This window comes from Aethalodelphis obliquidens, unplaced genomic scaffold (assembly GCF_003676395.1).
Source record: "Aethalodelphis obliquidens isolate GAN/ISIS:26980383/991018 unplaced genomic scaffold, ASM367639v1 scaffold57, whole genome shotgun sequence".
NCBI lineage: Eukaryota > Metazoa > Chordata > Mammalia > Artiodactyla > Delphinidae > Aethalodelphis > Aethalodelphis obliquidens.
The window spans coordinates 4991004-5009601 of NW_020838001.1; positions in this window are offsets into that span (position 1 = coordinate 4991004).

Here is an 18598-nt window from a genome sequence, read left to right on the forward strand (position 1 = left end):
GGATATTTTTATACATAACATAATGTTGGAGAAGGAGGGGACTAAGAAATATGTCAACAACCGCTCTTTTCTTTTCATCTCCCAGGGACAGTGTGCTTTCTGCCTTAAATAGTAGCGGTAACAATACTGGTCCCCGAGGGCTGCGTGAACTTGGACAAGTTATCTCACCTCAGTTTCTCTGTGTGTGAAAAGGCAGTGATCATACCTTCTAACGAAAGCTGATGTGAGGTTCTGAGACACAGAGGGTGTACAGACAGCATCTTGCACACAGCAGGTGCTCAATAAAAGGTCATTCTCTTTCTTAACGTCTACTGAGCTTACAGGCTGTGCTGTGTGATTTGCATGTGAGGGGGTTGGTCCTGGGGCTTCTGTGACCCATAATCAGAAGTTATGTCCAGCTCTATGGGACAATGTGACAGAAGGGTCCCCTTGCTACACCCCCCCCCCAAAGGGTACCTCGTAATCTGTGCTTTCTCAGGGAGAAGCGTGACCACCTTGGCAATTTGACCACCATTTAACAGTGAATCATACATGCTGCTCGTTTATTTCTTTTGTATTTATCTCTGTTTCTGCCCTCAAGGAGCTGAAAGTCTGTAGAGGAGAGGTTTTACCCTTTTCTTACGGGACCAGAAGGACCCAGCAAAGGGCTCGGTGTAAGTCAGTACTCCTCAATGCACCCCATGCTAATTCAACCTAACCCAACCTAACCCAACCCTACCCAACTCAAACCAACTTAACCCGACTCAACTCAACCCAGGTCAATTTAACCTAGCTCAAACCAGCTCAATCCAACCCCACCCAGCCCAAACTAGGCCAACTCAGCTCAACCCAACCCAACTCAACCCAACCCAGCTTAACTCAGCTCAGTCTAACCCAACCCAGCCCAGCACAACTCAGCTCAAGCCAGCACAGTTCAATCTAAACCAGCTCAATCCAACCCAGTCCAACTCAAACCACCCCAACCCAGCTCAACATGATCCAGCTCAAAGGCAATCGTTGTTCGACAGAAAGCACACAGAATTTTGAACCAGATAGACCTGAGGTGAAGCCTCAGCCTTTTGACTTAGGAGCTGTGTGGTCTTAAGCAAGTCCCTTCGCTTCTGAATCTGTTTCCTCGTCTTTAAAATGAAGTTAAAATACTCCATTTGCCAGTATAAAAAATGTTTTTTCTACTTGCAAGAGTATGAAGTTGGACCTTTCGTACCACGTGCAAAAAGTAAATCAAAATCGATCCTAGACCTGAATGTCGGAGCTAAAACTACACACATCTTAGGAGAAAGTGCGTAGATATCCACCCTAGTGTGTGAATAGGTGTAGAAAGCGTGTAGAATAGGTGTCGATATTCATGACCTTGAACTAGGCAATGGCTTCTTAGATATGGCACCAAAAGCACAAACGACAAAAGAAAAACTAAAAAGAAAATTCATTTTCTGTCCATCGGGTGCCTCCTTGTGTGACACCATCAAGCCGGCCTCAGGCCACTGAATGGAGTGAATCTCAGCAGCGTGCCCTGTCCCTCCCCTGACGCTCCCCTACAGCAGACGGGTGGGAAGGCCTCAGGAAGGGCAGGAAAGGCACCACCAGCCCCGTCCTCCTGTTTGGCACTCGTCTAAGAAGATTTGGGGTAATAGTTAATATTTTTCAGAAAATCCTCCTGATAAAATTGAGTGATTTCTTATGCACTAGCTAAACTTTCGACTATAAGTATGGTCCCTTCAAAGCGTTGTTGTGAAGACAGACGTTAATGCACGGTACACTAATATGTAGAAATTACTGCCGCTGCCACTGCCACTGCTCCTATGACCACGGTCAGGATACTCGTGTAGACGCTCTCTTGATCTGTCTCCGCAGCAACAAGACACTGGACTGACCAGTCCTCTCCACTGCCCCTGAAAACATTCTCTGGATGCCCACAGCACTCTGAATGTTTGAGAGTGGTCAGCTACACATCACAGAGCCCTCCCACCTCTGCCCCCGTCTAATAAGTCATCTGGTCACCCAGCGTCAGATGGATTTGTTCCCAAACCTGTCCACACCAGTTACACTTATGATTTTAATTTCAAAATTCAATTGAACTAATACACAAGGTGAAAAACTATGAGTATGAAAAGAAAGAGAATAGTTGGTTTTATGAAAAATAAGCCGTATGCTCTGGAATGACCTGATAAATACAAATTGCCCCCCAAACCGCTGAAGAATTAGGTGTGGGAGAGATTACAAACTACGCGAATAATGAAGGACTTTACATTCAGAATCTTTGCAAGCGTCCTTCAAAGTTTTACTTCACTTTAAAGGATTGGAAACTAGCAATTCTAGGTAATGTAAAAATGGGTATGGTTTATGGAAGAAGATGAAAATGGAACTCCAATCAGCAAAACTAAAGATGCCTTGACGTACGCAAAAAGATTGGTACGTGGATGTCCTGTTGGGTGATTAAACCGCCGGCTCTAACCGCATCGGGACTTTACAGAAGGTGACTGCCATGGAGAAAGCAACGTGCGTGGTGTCCCTGAGTCTGGCTCTGCAGTGGGCTTCAGGCATTTGTATGAGCCAAATGGGACCAGGTCCCGCAGTGGAAAGAACACAGTCTGGCATAGAGGCAGTAGGTTCAAGGGTCCGTCTACCACTCGCTGGGTGACTTTGGGTGGACCACGTCACTTCCCAGGGCTGTGATATCTTCCTTCGTGGGGTGTGAAGGTCAAGGGAGGGCTAAGGAGGGTCTGTAGCCAGGTTTTGGCCCAGAAGAGGGGCCATCAGAGCGCCTGCCCCTCCCCTCTGGGCACCCATGGCCCAGTGGTCCAGCGTGTGCCTGACTTTCTCATCTCCCAGCCCAGGGTCGAGGAGTCTCAGCTCTCAGCTGAAAGGCACTCCTGGGTGCCACGTCTGTGAAATGGACAGAGGTCTATGAAACACACAATCCCTCAGGCTCTGAAAACGCACTTGACACATTCGTGTCCCTCGGGGACCCTGACGTTTTGGTCAACTGGGACTCTGCAGAGAGCAGATTGGGAAGAGAAGAGAGGAAGTTCCAGTAAAAGAGGGGCAAGGCACTGCGTCCTGGCTGTGTGGAGGGTTAAAGAAACACTGCCTCATGGATTACTTAACAGAGGCGGTCTCATTCCCCGCCGTCTGACCTCCCATGGGCAGACGCTCTGGGTGGCCGCGTGGTCCAGGGTCATTAACGATGATGTGCGTGGATTAATTGCAGAGACAACCGTTCTCTTCAAGACCCAGCTTCAAACGGAAAAAGCACTTGCTTCCGCGTCTGCATTGTTCCTGGTAGATAAACAAGGAGAGGAGAGCGCTGGGCCCTGGTGAGGGCCCCTTTGGGAAGCGTGAGAGAAAAGTCTCCCCACGGTGCGGCTGCAGCAGTTCCACCTCGGGGAGGGGCGGGCTGTGTGGCCAGACTTCAGGGAGGGATCCTGAGAGAACTTTCCAAGCGGTGGGGTCTCCTGGTGAAGGTCATTGGCTTACGAGTCAGGCAGACCTGGGCCACAGACACGAACCAGTCCAGCACTTGGCTTTACCTGTCCACACCTCGCTCTCCTGTCGTGCAAGGTTGGCCCTGGGGAGCAACCCACAGGTGGATGCTTCCTCCAAGAAACTAACATGGGGAGATGGGTCACCTCTTCCCCATCTTGGGTCGTTTCCTTGGTTTGCTTGTTGACTAAAGAGGCTTTTTTCCTTTTCTTTTAGGCCTTGGGAGTTAGATTTCATCCATTAGAAACTTTAATGTGAGCGCTCAGAATATGGGTCCCTTCAGTTCATTGGACCACATTCTGCTCAGTCATCTCCTAAGGTTCCCATCCCTTCTCCCACCTCCCACCCATGGCCTCTGTGTTCCCCACTTAATCCCTAGGTAGAGTACAGGATGCCCCATTAGACTGGAATTTTAAAAAAAAGTTTAGTGTAAGCATGTCTCATGCAATATTTGGCACGTACTTCTACTAAAAAGGATGATTCTTTGTTTATCTGAAATGCGATTTTTGCTGGGTAGAAATTTTTATTTTCACTTGCTCAACCTGACCATGGGTGGTTGCGGGGAGGCCCCAGGGCACCCCAGCTGGGACTCGGTCCCGTTAATGACTGTGCTGTGGTTTGTTTATCGGGCAGCCCCTCTGTGCCGGGCACTGGGCTGGGCCGTTGATGTCCGTCTTCCTGTCTTTAATCTTCACAATCACTTTGCAGATGTGAAAGCAGAGGGCATAGAGCTGTGGGGAGACCTGCCCATTAGACGCAGGTCACTGAAGCCCGTGCCCTTTACTGCTCGCCCCTGCCCCTCTAGAACCGAGACACAGGGCCCTGACCCCCTGCCCACTCGCCATCAGCAGCTGGTCCTGGACCACTTCCTCCCGCTCCCTGGACCTGATTTAGATTCCTGCTATTTTCAATCCAGTGCCTGTGCCACATGTCAAGTCTTTATTTTTCCATCTAAATTAGCTCCTGGGGAGACCCCGCACTCTCCCCAGCTTTTATATGCCTTGATCTGGCTCGTGAAATGAGACACGTAGCCCCTCTTGTTCTCCAGCGAGGCTGGCGGAGACTCTCTGCTCTTGGCTATGGTCCCTACCTTGTTCTCCACGAAATGTTATTTCCAGTAGACCGAGCGACGTAGCACCCGTCATATGGTACAAATCAGGCAGGACACTCTGACCGGCCTTCCCTCGTCCCACTGTGTTTCATGGGCCACGACTCACAGCGATGCTCTCAGGCACACAGTCTGGCTTTGCCTCGAGAACACACAACTCAGCCTGACTGGAAAGGTTGGCTCAGCCTGACTGGAAAGGTTGGCTGTTACTCTGTTCCTTCCTTTATGTGGTTGGCTTTGTGGGAATGGGTGGGTTTACCAGCTGGAGTCACGCTCCAGAACCAGGCTTTTGGAGCCGGAACTTTAGACACAAGTTAGAATGTTCTGTGTTTGCCCTGGTTCTCTGAAGTCCGGCTCTGGTTTGAAAAGATACGTCATTATGAGGCAAACTGGAAGGTTGCCGACATCATTGGATAAAGCCAATGACACCATCTTGCAGATACTTGGGACAGTGGCTCTGGGAGAGATAGTTAATCCAGCAGGGTTCATGGCCACCAAAGGGACCTTCATTTACTCATTTAATGAATATTTCGTGAGCACTTATTTTGTGCCTGGTGTGTTAGCACCAGGGATACAGTGAGATAATTAGGACGTGTTTGCTGTGTTAAGGGTTCCGTCATCTACGGAGGTGGGGCGGGGGGCAGGGTCAGAAATATAAACCAACAGGCAAACCCACGAGACAGCGGCCACCATGCAGAGCCCCCTGAGGACCTGCAAGGGAGCTCCCACACTCTGTGTCTCCAGGCAGCGAACCAGGATTGATCCAAGTCTATCATGGCCACCGCATTCCCCTTTGCCAGGCTCTTATTTCCTGCTTCTGTTACATCTGGGGTGGCCCCACAGCTCTACAAATGAGACAGGTTGAAATCTGGCAGGGAGTTGCTGAGAAACATTTTGCTTTCCTGATAAAAAGACCATATTCACCGGCTTCCCCTTCTGCTTTCTTGTCTTGAAAATGTTGGTGTGATGCTTTGAGCTCCAGCAGCCATATTGACACCATGAGGCCACCAACCTGAGAACAAAAAACCTAGGTGCCTGGAATGTCAGAGGGGAGGGCAAGGACAACCTCGGTTCCTGAGGGAGTCACTGAGACAGGGCGCCCTCTAGGCAGCACCCCCTCCTCACTCCTTGTCATGCAAGAAAAATAAACTCCTGTTTGTTTAAGCCACCGTCAGCTGGCATTTGTGTTACTTGCCGCCTAAAGCATTTCTAATAGATGCAGAATTCGGTGACTTGATCTGGAAGGTTCTGGAAAATCTAGACAGAAGAGGTTTAAAAATGCACAAAGTCCCTTGTCCTCAAAGATTCACAATTGGTCAGGGACATGTAGCATGGAACCATGGTGGTGCCTTTGTCCCAGCAGATGGAGGGGCCACTCCTTGCCTGCCGGGGCTGAGGTGTGAGGGCTGAACTTAAGAGCTCTTGCCCCAGGAACAGGGGAAGTGAAATCAGACTGCTTGGTCCTGCTTGGTTTCCCTGAGACTCCTGCGGAATCCCCTCCTCTGTCATTTTCAATCCAGTTGAGCTGTGAAAACACAGAACATACAGACAGCACTGTTCAAGCCCCGGGGCACTGACATCACCTAGGGGTCTTCTCCAAAGGCAGATTCAGACCCAGCAGGTCCAGAGCCTGCATTTCCAGCTCCCAAGTGGTGCTGATGCTTCTGGCCAGGGGACCACACTTTGAGTAGGGGGCATGGAGAGGGTGGCCAGCTGCGTCTAACGCTGTCCCACTGGTGGCCAGGTCTGCTCTCCTACCCATGGAATCAGCCGACTGGGTGTTCCGTGCCTCAACTCATTTGGCTAAAACTTAGCTCATGTCCCAATTCTTGTTAATTATGCCCTTCTGCAGTCTGGTAGGACCTCTCACTGACGGACTCTAAATCAGTTCCCTGGGGTTTGGATGGACCTAGAGTGACCAACTGTCCTGGTTTGCCCAGTGCAGAGGGGCTTCCTGGGATGTGGGGCTTTCAGTTCTGGCGAACTGGGACCAGTTGTTGGCCCTTTATAGACTGAAGCCTGAGTGATTAAACCCAGGAAGACAACCCAGAAGAGGCCTTGGCACCAAACTGAGGAAATACTGAATGGGTGTCATGCAGCGGCTACTGCAAGCAGGTGAGTGAAGGAATTGTTACAGCGCTCCGATCAGTAAAGTGCGACAAGCCTGCCCTTTGGAATTTCCTCAAGATGTGCTAGACGGGGGTCTGGAGGCTTGAATCGTTGGGGAACAAAAATATCGAGCTCCAACCCCCCTAGGGCTTGCTGCTGCCATGAGGGCTGGCAGGGGCAGCCCTGTCACAGCCCTGCGCAGAGGCCCGAGGACTGGCGTTGGGACAGAATGAGGTCACGGGGCCTCCATGCCTCCTGGGGTTGCAGGGGACTCCCCGCCTTCCACAGTCCTGGGCGGTTAACAACTCAGCTCCTTAACAGAAGAAAATATGCACTCGTTCCGCCCTTAATTTGTCTCATTTATGCCTAAAGCACAGGGTGTGGGGCAAAGCAACGTTAAACAAAAGGGCTGTTACCTTACATGTGGCCTTTGGCAATCCTCCGAAAGTGCGTTTTTTTCCAGAACTAGATAGGGGGGCGGGGCCGGAGATGGGGGCTAACCCGGAGGTGACGGGCTGGGTTCTGCCTGCAGACTGGTTTAATTTGGGGGCTCTTGTTGTGTTTTTAAGAAGTGGCCAGTACTTAAAAATTGGAAGATCTTAAATAAATATCGATGTTTCTAATATCTCTTGAAAAATTTAGCAGCACCGAATCCACATTCAGACACGTGGACAGTGAGCTTGGGAGGAGGACGAGCGGCCCCTTGGGCGCCCCGGGGGCGGGGTGTGTGAGGGCGGGGTGTGTGGGGATGGGGTGTGGGCTCCCCAGCCAACCTGGCTCCTGCAGCACTGAGCTGGAGGTTTCTCGGAATCATTTCTTGTGTTATTTTACTAAGTGGGCAAAATATTCTTAGTATTTGCACCAACACTGGTTATCAGTATTGGATCACCAGTAATTTCTGACTCAACGCCCCTCCCAACAGAGGAATTTCCACACTTTGGGGATCTTGGGCCAGAACTGGAAAGGAAGCAGAAAGCAGGTGAGACTTAACCCCAGCTAAGGAGCTGCGTTTGAGCATTGTGGGGTAGAGCTGCAGAAATCAGTTTTTATGTCTCTTATTATTTTTCAAAACTCTGTATTCATTGTGAAAATAGGTGTGAATTTTTCATAGCAACATTTGCAAAGGATGTAAGGAGTACCCATCAAGGGGGCGATGAACCCACATGTGTTTCAGGACATCCCAAGAAACTGTCAGAAAATATTCCCCACCGGCTGCTCGGAGTGTACCTTGAACAGGAAATGTTCATTCAGATCTCCGTGGGGTGGATGTCCACATGAATAAATGTGAAGACTCCGTTCTTGGTAGGCAAAAGTGAGGTAACTGAAGGATCTAGCTCACCTCATTACTTGATTTATGGTCTTTACCGTAGAAGCAAGTCTAATGACATGAAAAATGGTGTTAAGATACATAAAAAGTAGCAAAACTATATGTAATGCATGATACCACGGCAAATTAGGTGTATATTTAAATTATGCACAAAAAGAAAGATCAAAAGTTATAAGTCAAAATGATCATTTTTATTAATGGATAGGAGAGTTGGATTTTGTTTTCTTTTTGTTCTTATTTTTAAAGGAATCTGGGCAGTCAGTTCTATTTCCCAGATCAAGTTTCCTTCAAGCTGCTCAATTAAAATCAGCAAATGTTTACCAAGGATCCAGGCTGAGCCCTGAGTGAGTGCCAGTGATGGTCCAATAACAGCTATTATAATGATGGTGTACTAATTAGGACTGTGTTAGGCTGCATGTAACAGAAACCCAATGGCAGCTTAACAAAATAGGGCTTTATCCAGCCCCCCATCCCCCCACCCCACCAACATCTCATATAACACGAAGTCCAAAAATACAGACAATGTCTCCATAATGCTACAGGAGCCCAGCGTCCCTCTTTCTCTCCACTCACCCATCCTTACATTGTGCCTTACCTCCTTGCAAGAGCAAAATGGCTGCTTCACCTCCAGACATTGCATCCCTGGTTCAGGAATGAAGACAAGAGGGTAGAAAGGGGGAAAATACTAAAATTCCTCTATTTTTTAAATTAAGGAGGCAAACCCTGACAAAGGATTGTTTCCGACTTCTCACTGTCCGGAACACATGGTCGTTTATAGCTGCAAGGAGGTCTAGGAAGGTGAGTAGTTTTAAGAAGGCCCATTACTGTCTAAGAAAAATTGAGACTCTGTGAGTGAAGAAGACAAAGAGAGTGGATATTGGCTAGGGACCTTGCAGTTTCCACCTCAAATAATGGTGATGGTCACTGTTTACCACGAGCTTTACTACATGCTGGGCTCATGTACTAAGGCCCATGCTTTGTATCAGTCATCTGGGGACCATTATTATTATTTTACATCCCAGAAACTGAGGCTCAGAAAAGTGGAGCCATTTGCCTGAGGCCACCCAGAGTGCCAGGTAGAGCCTAACATCATACTGTCTGGGTCCAGGGTATGTGCACCTAATCACCAGGACGTACCAAGAAAAACAGGCATTTGGGTGTGAGGAGACATATGCAGAGAGATAGTCATTTCTTCTTGAACCCAGACTTGTGGGCATGACCTCTTGGGTTCCTTAAGACCAGAGCTTCATGAATAGAACGTGCATCGGAATCACCTGAGGACCTTGAGAAAATGCAGAAGCGATTCCCGGTGGCCCGAGGTTCTGTACTTCCAACAAGCTCCTGGGTGATGCTCGGGCTGGTGGTCTGAGGACCACACTTTGAGTGGCGAAGCCTTGAGCCACTTTCCAGACTCGTCCCACCTCCCTGGAACTGTCTCCTGGCTCCAGATATGTGGGCAAGTGGTGTTGAGATCATTCATTGCTCACGAGGAATACCCACAAGTTACAGGGCCCTGGGAAGAAATGCCACAAGCACAGGAGCCAATAGGAGAACTCTGCAATGTGACGAAACATAGCCAAGGAGAGCTTTGCTCCTGCTGTTTTCCTCAAGGAAGAGCCACTTCCTGCAACAAGTTAAGTCTGGGCCTTCTAGAAGGACCGAGAAATGAGCCTCAGACCCAGAAGGCCATGGAGAGTTTGATGCTTTGGGGAAAGTGGCCCTGCATCCCCATCTTCAGTGTCTCGGGAACTGGTGGGTCATGAGTTTTGTTCTCTGCTGCTGAGATGATGAGGACAGTGATGATGATGATAAAGGAGAGAAAGAGGAGGAGAAAGAGAAGGAGAAAAAGAAGAATAGAGAGAGGAGGGGGAGGGGGAGGGGGAGAGAGGAGGGGAGGGGGAGAGAGGCCACTAGAGTTTACTGAACACCTACTATATGCTGTCACTGTTCTAAGGTCTTTACATGCCTGATCTTATTTAACCTTCAGCAATACATTACCAGGGTTGTACTATTTTTTCCGCATTTAACAGAGGAGGAAACTGAACCCAAAGACACCGAGTAACCTGCTTAAGCCCACATAGTTGGGAGATGACGGATCTCGGATGGAAGCAGAAATTCCTTCATCCCATGTCTTTGAAGGCACGCAATCCATGGTGAGCCTCTTCCGCTGGATTCAGATGTAGTCCTGGGATTCTTCCCATCTGGAGTAAGAGGTACAAACTATCAGGTATAAAATAAGCTACAAGGATGTATTGCACATGGGGAATATAGCCAATATTTTATCATAACTATAGATGGCGTATAACCTTTAAAAATTGTGAGTTACTATATTGTACTTCTGTAACTTAGATAATATTTTACAGTAACTATACTTCAATTTAAAAAAAGAATAGAAAAAACAATTTAAAAAAATTCTTCCTGCCTGGGCACTCCCCCGCTCCCAGCCATCCCCTCCGTCCTAGTTTCCTCTGGAGTCAGGATACAACAAAGAAAGAGAAGAAGTCTGTAGAGACGTACTGTGGAAAAGAACACTTTGGAGTAAAAAAAAAGCCAGTATGTATTTCCATGGCAGCCCTACCCCTTACCAGTAAGCCAATTCTGTTCTAAAACTTGTTTGGAAAAATACAACTTTTCCAATGTGATAAGTATATAAGCAAATAATCTGAGCATGATGGGAATTTTGTGTTCGCTTGTATGCAGTGTTGTCCTTGAGAAACACTAGGGTGAACGCAAGTCACTGCACTCAGCGGGGTCAAGCCACACAGGGACAAAGATGTCTCACACGGGTGCACATGCCTGTGTGTGTGTGCAGACACACACACTCATCTCAACATCTACCTCAGCTCACCTCCTGGGTTAGGAGCCGCATTTGTCCACACCTGGTGTTAAGACTTCCTTCCCTGTTTTGGACAACCTTCCTTCCTCTGTGTCCTCCCCACTCACAGGCAAATTTCAGGTCTTTTTCAAGATGAAGTGCTATATTTACTGTAGTATATATGTATTTTCTGTCCATTTAATGTGTGTAAAACTGAGCTGGTTTTTATCTTTTTTTTTTTTTTAATGCGTTACTGGTGATGGTTTGAGAGTTGTGTTCCCATCCTGATTCTTTTTCCGTAAGCCCTGTGGTTTCTATTGTGTGATTTTGCGTAGCATGGTGATCTTTGAGCCATATTATTACCTTACGGCAGAACTGCCTGCTGTTACTTGAGTTAGTCACCTGGCCTTCTGGGAGCCTCAGTTTCCTCACCTGTAAAATGGGCATAGTCATGCCCATCTCACAGGGGATAGTAAAAAGAGCCCTGGACTTGGAGTCTAGGGACTGGGTCACAGGCCAGGCCCTCAGACCCATGGGGCTACCTCAAGGACTTTGGTTCCCCTGGGACCCTCTAAGCCTCAGCTTCCTGGGCTGTTGAAGACAGACCACCTCCTCAGCCCCATCCACCTCACAGAACAGCTGGGCGACTTGGAGATGGGTCCTCAGATGTCCACAGGCTTTGCAAACTCAGTGGTCAGCGTTATCAAGTTAATTTTTAAAGTTTGGAAGAAAAAAGCCAGAAACGTATGAAGGAAAAATGTGAAGTTCCACATATTCTAACCATCATTCATCTCTCAGTAGATTTAATTCTACCCCTTGTCCTTGATGTGTCCATGCTGGGTGACATTGTGCCATGTATGTACACATATATATATGTATATATATACACACACATATATGTGTATATATATGTAAGTTTCACTCAACATTATGTCATGAGCATGCCATTTCCCCTTCATTAAAAATGCTTTGTAAACATTTGTTTTAACACATGCATAAATATTTCATCATAAGGACATCCTATAATTTAACCATTTTTGCAGTGTTGGACATTTAATTTTTTTTAAAGTCAAATAATGCCATGACTAATGTCTGTTTTCATTTCCTGATTATTTTGGGGGGCCAGATTCCCAAAAGCAGAATTACTGAATGAAGTAGATGAGTGGTTTTCATACATTTTCACACACAAGCACAATCAACGATTTGCTTTTGGTGAAGGTGCTTCTAACAGCATTTGAGGGAGTCCACTGTGCTACACCATCCCAGTACTGAGTATTATTGCTTTTTAAAAAAATTTTTATTGGCGTATAGTTGATTTACAACGTTGTGTTTACTTTTTAAAATCTTTGTTCAGTTAACTTTCTAGATGGCCTCTCACTGTTTCGATTACATTAATTAATTCTAAATCTATTTCTTCACAGATTTTTTTTTTACTAACAATTTCATAAGTTAGAGCCCCTGAGTGAACATCTCCATTGGATATCAGAGCTTGTCCTTCTGAATGAGCGGGACAGCATACCCTCTGCTGCACCACTGAGACGCCTGCCTCCAGCCTTCACGACCAGGTCCGCTGCGGGGAAGGCCGGTGGCCTCAGGGAAGGGGGTTACCTTTCCACTTTGCGGCAGCCTGATCATTCAGGTTGTGCTGGCATTGGGGGACCTGCATGGCGAGTGCTGGTCTGGTTTTGGGGGCCGGATGATCTGGGGCTGGGGGAATGATTTGGGAAACACTGTTCTCTGGTTGGTACCTGGTCACTGCTTCTGGGCAAACCTTGCCCAAAGGCGGAGTTCAGATTCTATGCGGTGTGACGGGCCCAAAGGACATTTCTGTTTGCATAGAGGATTATATAAATAACAAACAGATTGTAGCCCCAATATGTCTTTTCAAAGTTTATACGAAATGGCAGAGTTGGGGGTGAAAAACAGGGTGACCGGCTGTGGCAGTGTCCCCTCACCCGGCGTGACTTTATGACTCCCTCCGGCTGTAACCTCTGGGAGGCGTCTTTTCTCTCCATTCAGCCGGCTCACCAGACACGCCTGTCCTTCCCAGGACTACATCCATCATGTGCCCAAATTCAGGAACTGTCTTGGCATTTATCAATCAGCCAGAAAGCAGATCTAGTGCCTAGAAGACACCTCATTAATTTTGCAAGTTTGATTTATTCCCTGTTTAAACAATGAATTAAATTCCATGCAAGGGGAAAGAAAACTCAATTAAAGCAGCCCTCTGTCTGGGACAAGTTTAGCTTTGGGAAGCGGTAAGTGTTGCCACCGGGGGGGCCCCGGAGCTGGTAGAAAGACGGTGGCATTTGGAGTCAAGAGACCCGAGTTCAAGCCCAGCAGGGTGACCTTGGGCAAGTCAGAAGCCACCGACCTCCAGGGTTTTCACCTGCGTGTGATGATTAAAAAGAAGCAACTCTGGGACCAGCAGACCAGTATCCAGACGTTGGTGACCGCAGTGCCGATCACCATCGCATTATCATCACTGGCAACGGGGGTATCGCGGCCCACCTTTCTTTTACATTGGTTTTGGTACAACCAACCTTATTTGTAAGGTTGCATAATGTATATACAAAATGTATTTTGTAAATGTACGTGTATATTTTATATATATACAAATAACATATGTATGTATTGGTGTATGATATAGATCACATACATTGATACATAGATACCTACATATGTATACATGTATTTATTAACATGATATACATATATATCAAAATGCATCATTTCTTTCTCCATGTTTACTTTTAGTTCTAATTATAAATTATAGGCAGACCACTTTTTAAAATGAAAGAACAGTTTTTTGGGGTAAAATGTTAGTGATTTCTCCATTGCTTCCTCTATCAAAATGCTTTCCAAAGAAAAATCTAAAAAGTGAAATTTAAAAATCTGATCAAGCCATAGTTTCCATCATCACGCTGGCTGTGTTGGAGTAATCTTAGCAGGAGACCCAGACAAAACAGATGCTAAGATAAACCCGCCGCCAGAAGAAGTAGCACAAGGGCCAGATAAAGGCTCCTGGTGACAGATGTAGCATCTAAACTGCAGCTCTGTGGTCATCGAACGGCTGCAGACTTTCTCTGTTTACTGCAATACCGACAACTCATTTGTGCTTTTATGGTGACAGCGGTATTTCTCTCTCCGGGCAGATGGCCGTGTTCATGTTCATTTAGCTCCAGCAGGCTGTCCAGTGTGGGGCTGGCTGGCTTCCTCTTCCGGAGCTAGCTGCTTGGCTAATTGAGTTTGGCTAGTACAGGGCGTGACGCACTGAGCCGGAAGTGGCTGCCTGGGGCATCACCTGTGGGTGAGGTCGGGGGAGGAGACCAGTCCCTGGGAGGGTAGCCAGACTGAGAAAATCCTAGCAGGACACAGCAGGACCCTGGGGTAGGGCCACCTTCCCCTAGGGCACAGCGCCCAGGGACCCCGAGACTTTTAGGGCTCATGAAGATGTTTCAGCTTCTTTTAGAATCAGATGAAAAAATGGCTCGGAGGTGAAAGACAGCGAGGCGTGTCAGGAGCTCTGGGTAGCTTCCTGTGTCCCCACTGGCATCTCTCCTTCAGCTACTGTACTGTCTCATTCCTAATCGGCTAAACTGCTCAAAAGAATGCGAGTCTCCTGGCCCGTCTCCTCACCGGCCCGTCCTCACACCCCCTCCATCTGCTTCCCGCCCTCTGCGGAGGTGCTGCCGGTGAACTTCGCCACGGACCTCCGAGTGTCCACATCCCGTGCACTGTCTCAGCTTCTCATTTTACATGATTCTCAGAGGCTTGAAGCACTAACTAAAGGATCTGTCGTGTGATCTTTTTGTTTTTTGCGGTACGCGGGCCTCTCACTGCTGTGGCCTCTCCCGTTGCGGAGCACAGGCTCCAGGCACGCAGGCTCAGCGGCCATGGCTCACAGGCCCAGCCACTCCACGGCATGTAGGATCTTCCCAGACCGGGGCACGAACCCGTGTCCCCTGCATCGGCAGGCAGACTCTCAACCACTGAGCCACCAGGGAAGCCCTCGTGTGATCTTTTAATCAACAGCTTAATTGGAGCTTCTCCAACTTTTCCACCCAGATTCTACTAAAGGTGAAAGCCAGGGCTTGAATCCCCGGTGCATGGCAACAAGGTTGAAATTTACTTAGAGCTTGTGTTTTATCTTGAAAACTCTTCTAAGTTCTGCGTTTTTCTCCAGTGTATGTCTGTATCTTCTTAGAAAAATAAGTGCCCCCCTGGCAACTCTCTGGGCAAAACTGACGCTCCAGGAAGGCAAGCTGTGTTTTCCCTGGGTTTTGCCTGCTGCCTGGAACCGGGGGCCAGAACTAGGGTGAGGCTGGCCAGGAGCCCGGGGCTCAAGATGTCAGGAGGCCCCCATCTTGGTGCCAATCCCGGGCTCGCACGACTCTGAAGATGACAGCTCCTTACACTGTGCACCCGTGTCTTCCTCAGCCTCCTCCCAGTCCTGCCCAGGCCCCACTATGACCCCCACTTTGAGAGATGAGAGCAGACCCTCCGGAGTAAAAGTAACAGGTGGTGCCAGATGGCTGCCCCCTACTGTACCGCCAGCCACCCCAGTATCATTGCAGGTGCATCAAAGCAGCTGAGGGTCTCACAGAGCCTCTTCAAAGACCTTGTGTGGGACTAATATAGAGACAATTGGGTCATTCTGGGTGTCAGCATCGTCTCATGTATTTATTCACTTTCACCAAATCGTTACTAAAAGGCCATCCAGATGCCAAGCTGGACACTGGGGACACAGCAGTGCCCAGACAGACGAGGTCTCTCTCAATGTCTGGCATTCAGTAGCTTCGAGGTTTTGTACAAATAAAACCAGACGGGAAGGTAGAAAAATGCGTCTGTGTTTGGGTGCAGCTGGGGTGTTCCTGGGCACACCCGGCTCCCCAGTTCAGCATTTGCACAAGTAGTTGATCTTTGGGGGTTTTTTGCTTTTTAAAAATAAATTTATTTTTGCCTGCATTGGGTCTTCGTTGCTGCGCGTGGGCTTTCTCCAGTTGCTGCGATCAGGGGCTACTCATTGCGGTGGCTTCTCTTGTTGCAGAGCATGGGCTCTAGGCACGCGGGCTCAGTAGTTGTGGCTCTCTGGCTCTAGAGCGCAGGCTCAGTAGTTGTGGCGCACGGGCTTAGTTGCTCCGCGGCATGTGGGATCTTCACGGACCAGGGCTTGAACCCATGTCGCCTGCATTGGCAGGCGGATTCTTAACCACTGCACCACCAGGGAATTTCCAGAAATAGTTGGTTTTGGGGGGCACTTGCCCCAAGAGAAAAAGGGGTGCTGTGTCAAACAGACTCAGAAAACGCTGGATAAGTTGGGGCCCTGGAGAGGTTCACGACCTACGTGTACAGATTAGATTCGGGCTAGTCCAGCGGGTCGACTCTGTCTGGCATCTCCACATTTGACCTGCAACATCTGTTAACATCTGGCCAGACAGGTTCTGCCTGGTCCCTTTCAGAAAGGCTGGTCTGTACCTTTTCCTGTGAGCTGGTGGGCCCAGCACCTTCCTCATTTGTCACTCTCCGGGGACAAGCTTACTTCCTTCCTCCTTGTGAAGACGTGTGAAGCTGCGTGGAAGCAGCTTAACCGTGTTTCGGGGGATTGTGTGACCGTGCCGGAGGCTGCTGGTACCGAGCCCACCCAGAGGCACTGCTGCTGGGAGCTTAGGGGTGATTTAGGAATGAGGAGGATTTTCCTACTGCAGAGAGCTTGGGCATAGCCCTAAAATGGCAATAATCAGCCAGAAACATGACAAACAACAAAAACAAAACAGAATGAGGAGGGTCCGGGGCAGTGGTGGCGCTGGGCAGGGTGGACCACAGGAAAGAAAACAGAAACGTCATGCAAAGATAGGTAATTTAGAAGTAAAATGGAAATAATACCAGAGACTCACCTGGGAGGCTTTGGAGTTTCAGGAAAGGAGTCCTCACTTCCTGCCGTAGAATCCTCCGGAGCTTTGAAAAAATGCTGAGCTGCCTGGCTCCAGGCGGGCCTAGGGAGGGCCCCAGACAGGGGTGGTATCTGAAAGCTCCCCCAGGCTACTGTGCCCTGAAGTCAAAGCTGAGAGCCCCTGCTTTCCCGGTGGGAACGGGAACGGAAGCTGTGGGGATCAACTCCCTCTTGTCCTTTTTCTTACTCCTTTTGTTTCAATGAATTTCTTTTGCGTCTTATTGTTTCTCAGATGACAAATCGAGACTCACGTCTCCATCCTCCCAGGCTTTTATGTTGCTTTTCTATTTCTAGTTCTCATCCCGCTTTGTAAAGGTCTTTGCTTTGCTGTCTTTCTCCTCTAACTTCTCCCCAACCCCTACACACATGCACACACACGCACGTGCACACAGAGACACACACATGCGCACACAAAGACACACGGACGTACACACGTGCGCAGGCATTTTTGCAGTGCCCTCAGCCCGCACAGATGAACTGTGGTCCACAGTTGCGAGGCTAATTCTGACTGGGCAGCTGCAGCCTCTCTGGGAAGCCAGCTAGAGAAACCCTATGAAGATGGCAGGATCCTACATAGCTCTGGTGTCTCCGTCCTTCCTGCACGGGCCCACAGTGCTAGAGTGACCCTGGGCAGCTCTGAGACACGGATGCTGCTGGGCCGGTGGGCCTGTTGCCCTTTCTCCTCGAGGCTTCTTAGCTTGTATCTGTGTTGCTGTGTTCCTCGGCAGGTCAATGGCCAGAGGGTGCAGGGCCTCCCTGGGGTCCCACCCTGCAGCTAGACCAGCATTTCTCCTCCGGGGACGTGTAATGGTGTCCGGAGATATTCGGGGCTGTCCTGTTGGCGGCAGTAGGGGTGCTTCTGGCATCTGGTGGGTAGAGGCCAGGGATACCTATTCAACATCCTGCAGTGCCCAGCACAGCCTTCACCCAAACACTGGTAGGGCCCAGATAGAGGAAACTTGACCACAAGGTCCATGACAGCTGGTTACGTGTCTCTCCTTTCCCTGGCAGCCCTAGAATTGAAAATTGCAGAATTTGGGATAGGATAGGATCGAATCAACCTCAGTGATTTGGGTACAACTATTATTTATTTCATATATCTCTTTAAATTACGTCACTTTGCTTTCTTAAGTCAAATCCATGAAAAGTGGCAACATTATATATTTGCAATATTTGGGAAACCGGTATCACATGCCGCGAATAGACAGGACCCCTAAAAATAAGTGCAGAGAAGGCTCGGCCAGTTATTCACGTGTCCGGCTGGAATGGTTGTCTGTGCAGATTCTGAGCACGAGGTTTTGCGGTTGCTCTTATTTGAGTGTCAGAACAGGGTTAAACAGGCTAGTGCCCTGTGGAGGCTTTCTCCTTGAAGGAGGGAGGCCCGCAGGAACGAGCCTACTTGCCCTGCGAGCCAATCTTCCCTCCTGCCCTGCCTGCGTGCTGCCTGCGTCTTCTTGGGGGCTTCTCAGGTGCCTACATCACGCGCGGGGTGACCACAACCCGCTCTTCTCAGGCAGATGAGGGGGCTGGACCCCCATGCTGGGAGATTCTAGAAGGGAAAGCTGGCGCGGTCACCCCCCCACCCCCAGCTCTGCAATCTCAAGCAAGTTATTCAAACTTTCTGAGCCTCAGTTTCCTCACCTGTAGGATGGGGGTGTAGCCATACCTACTCCTAGCATCGCTGTGAGTGTTTGGTGAGAGAACAAAACACACGTCCCAAGCCCCGTTCAGTGCTAAGCCCGATCACTGCTGAATACTTTCACACGCTTATCGTGAAGCATCATCAGAAAAGCTGAAGGTATTTTC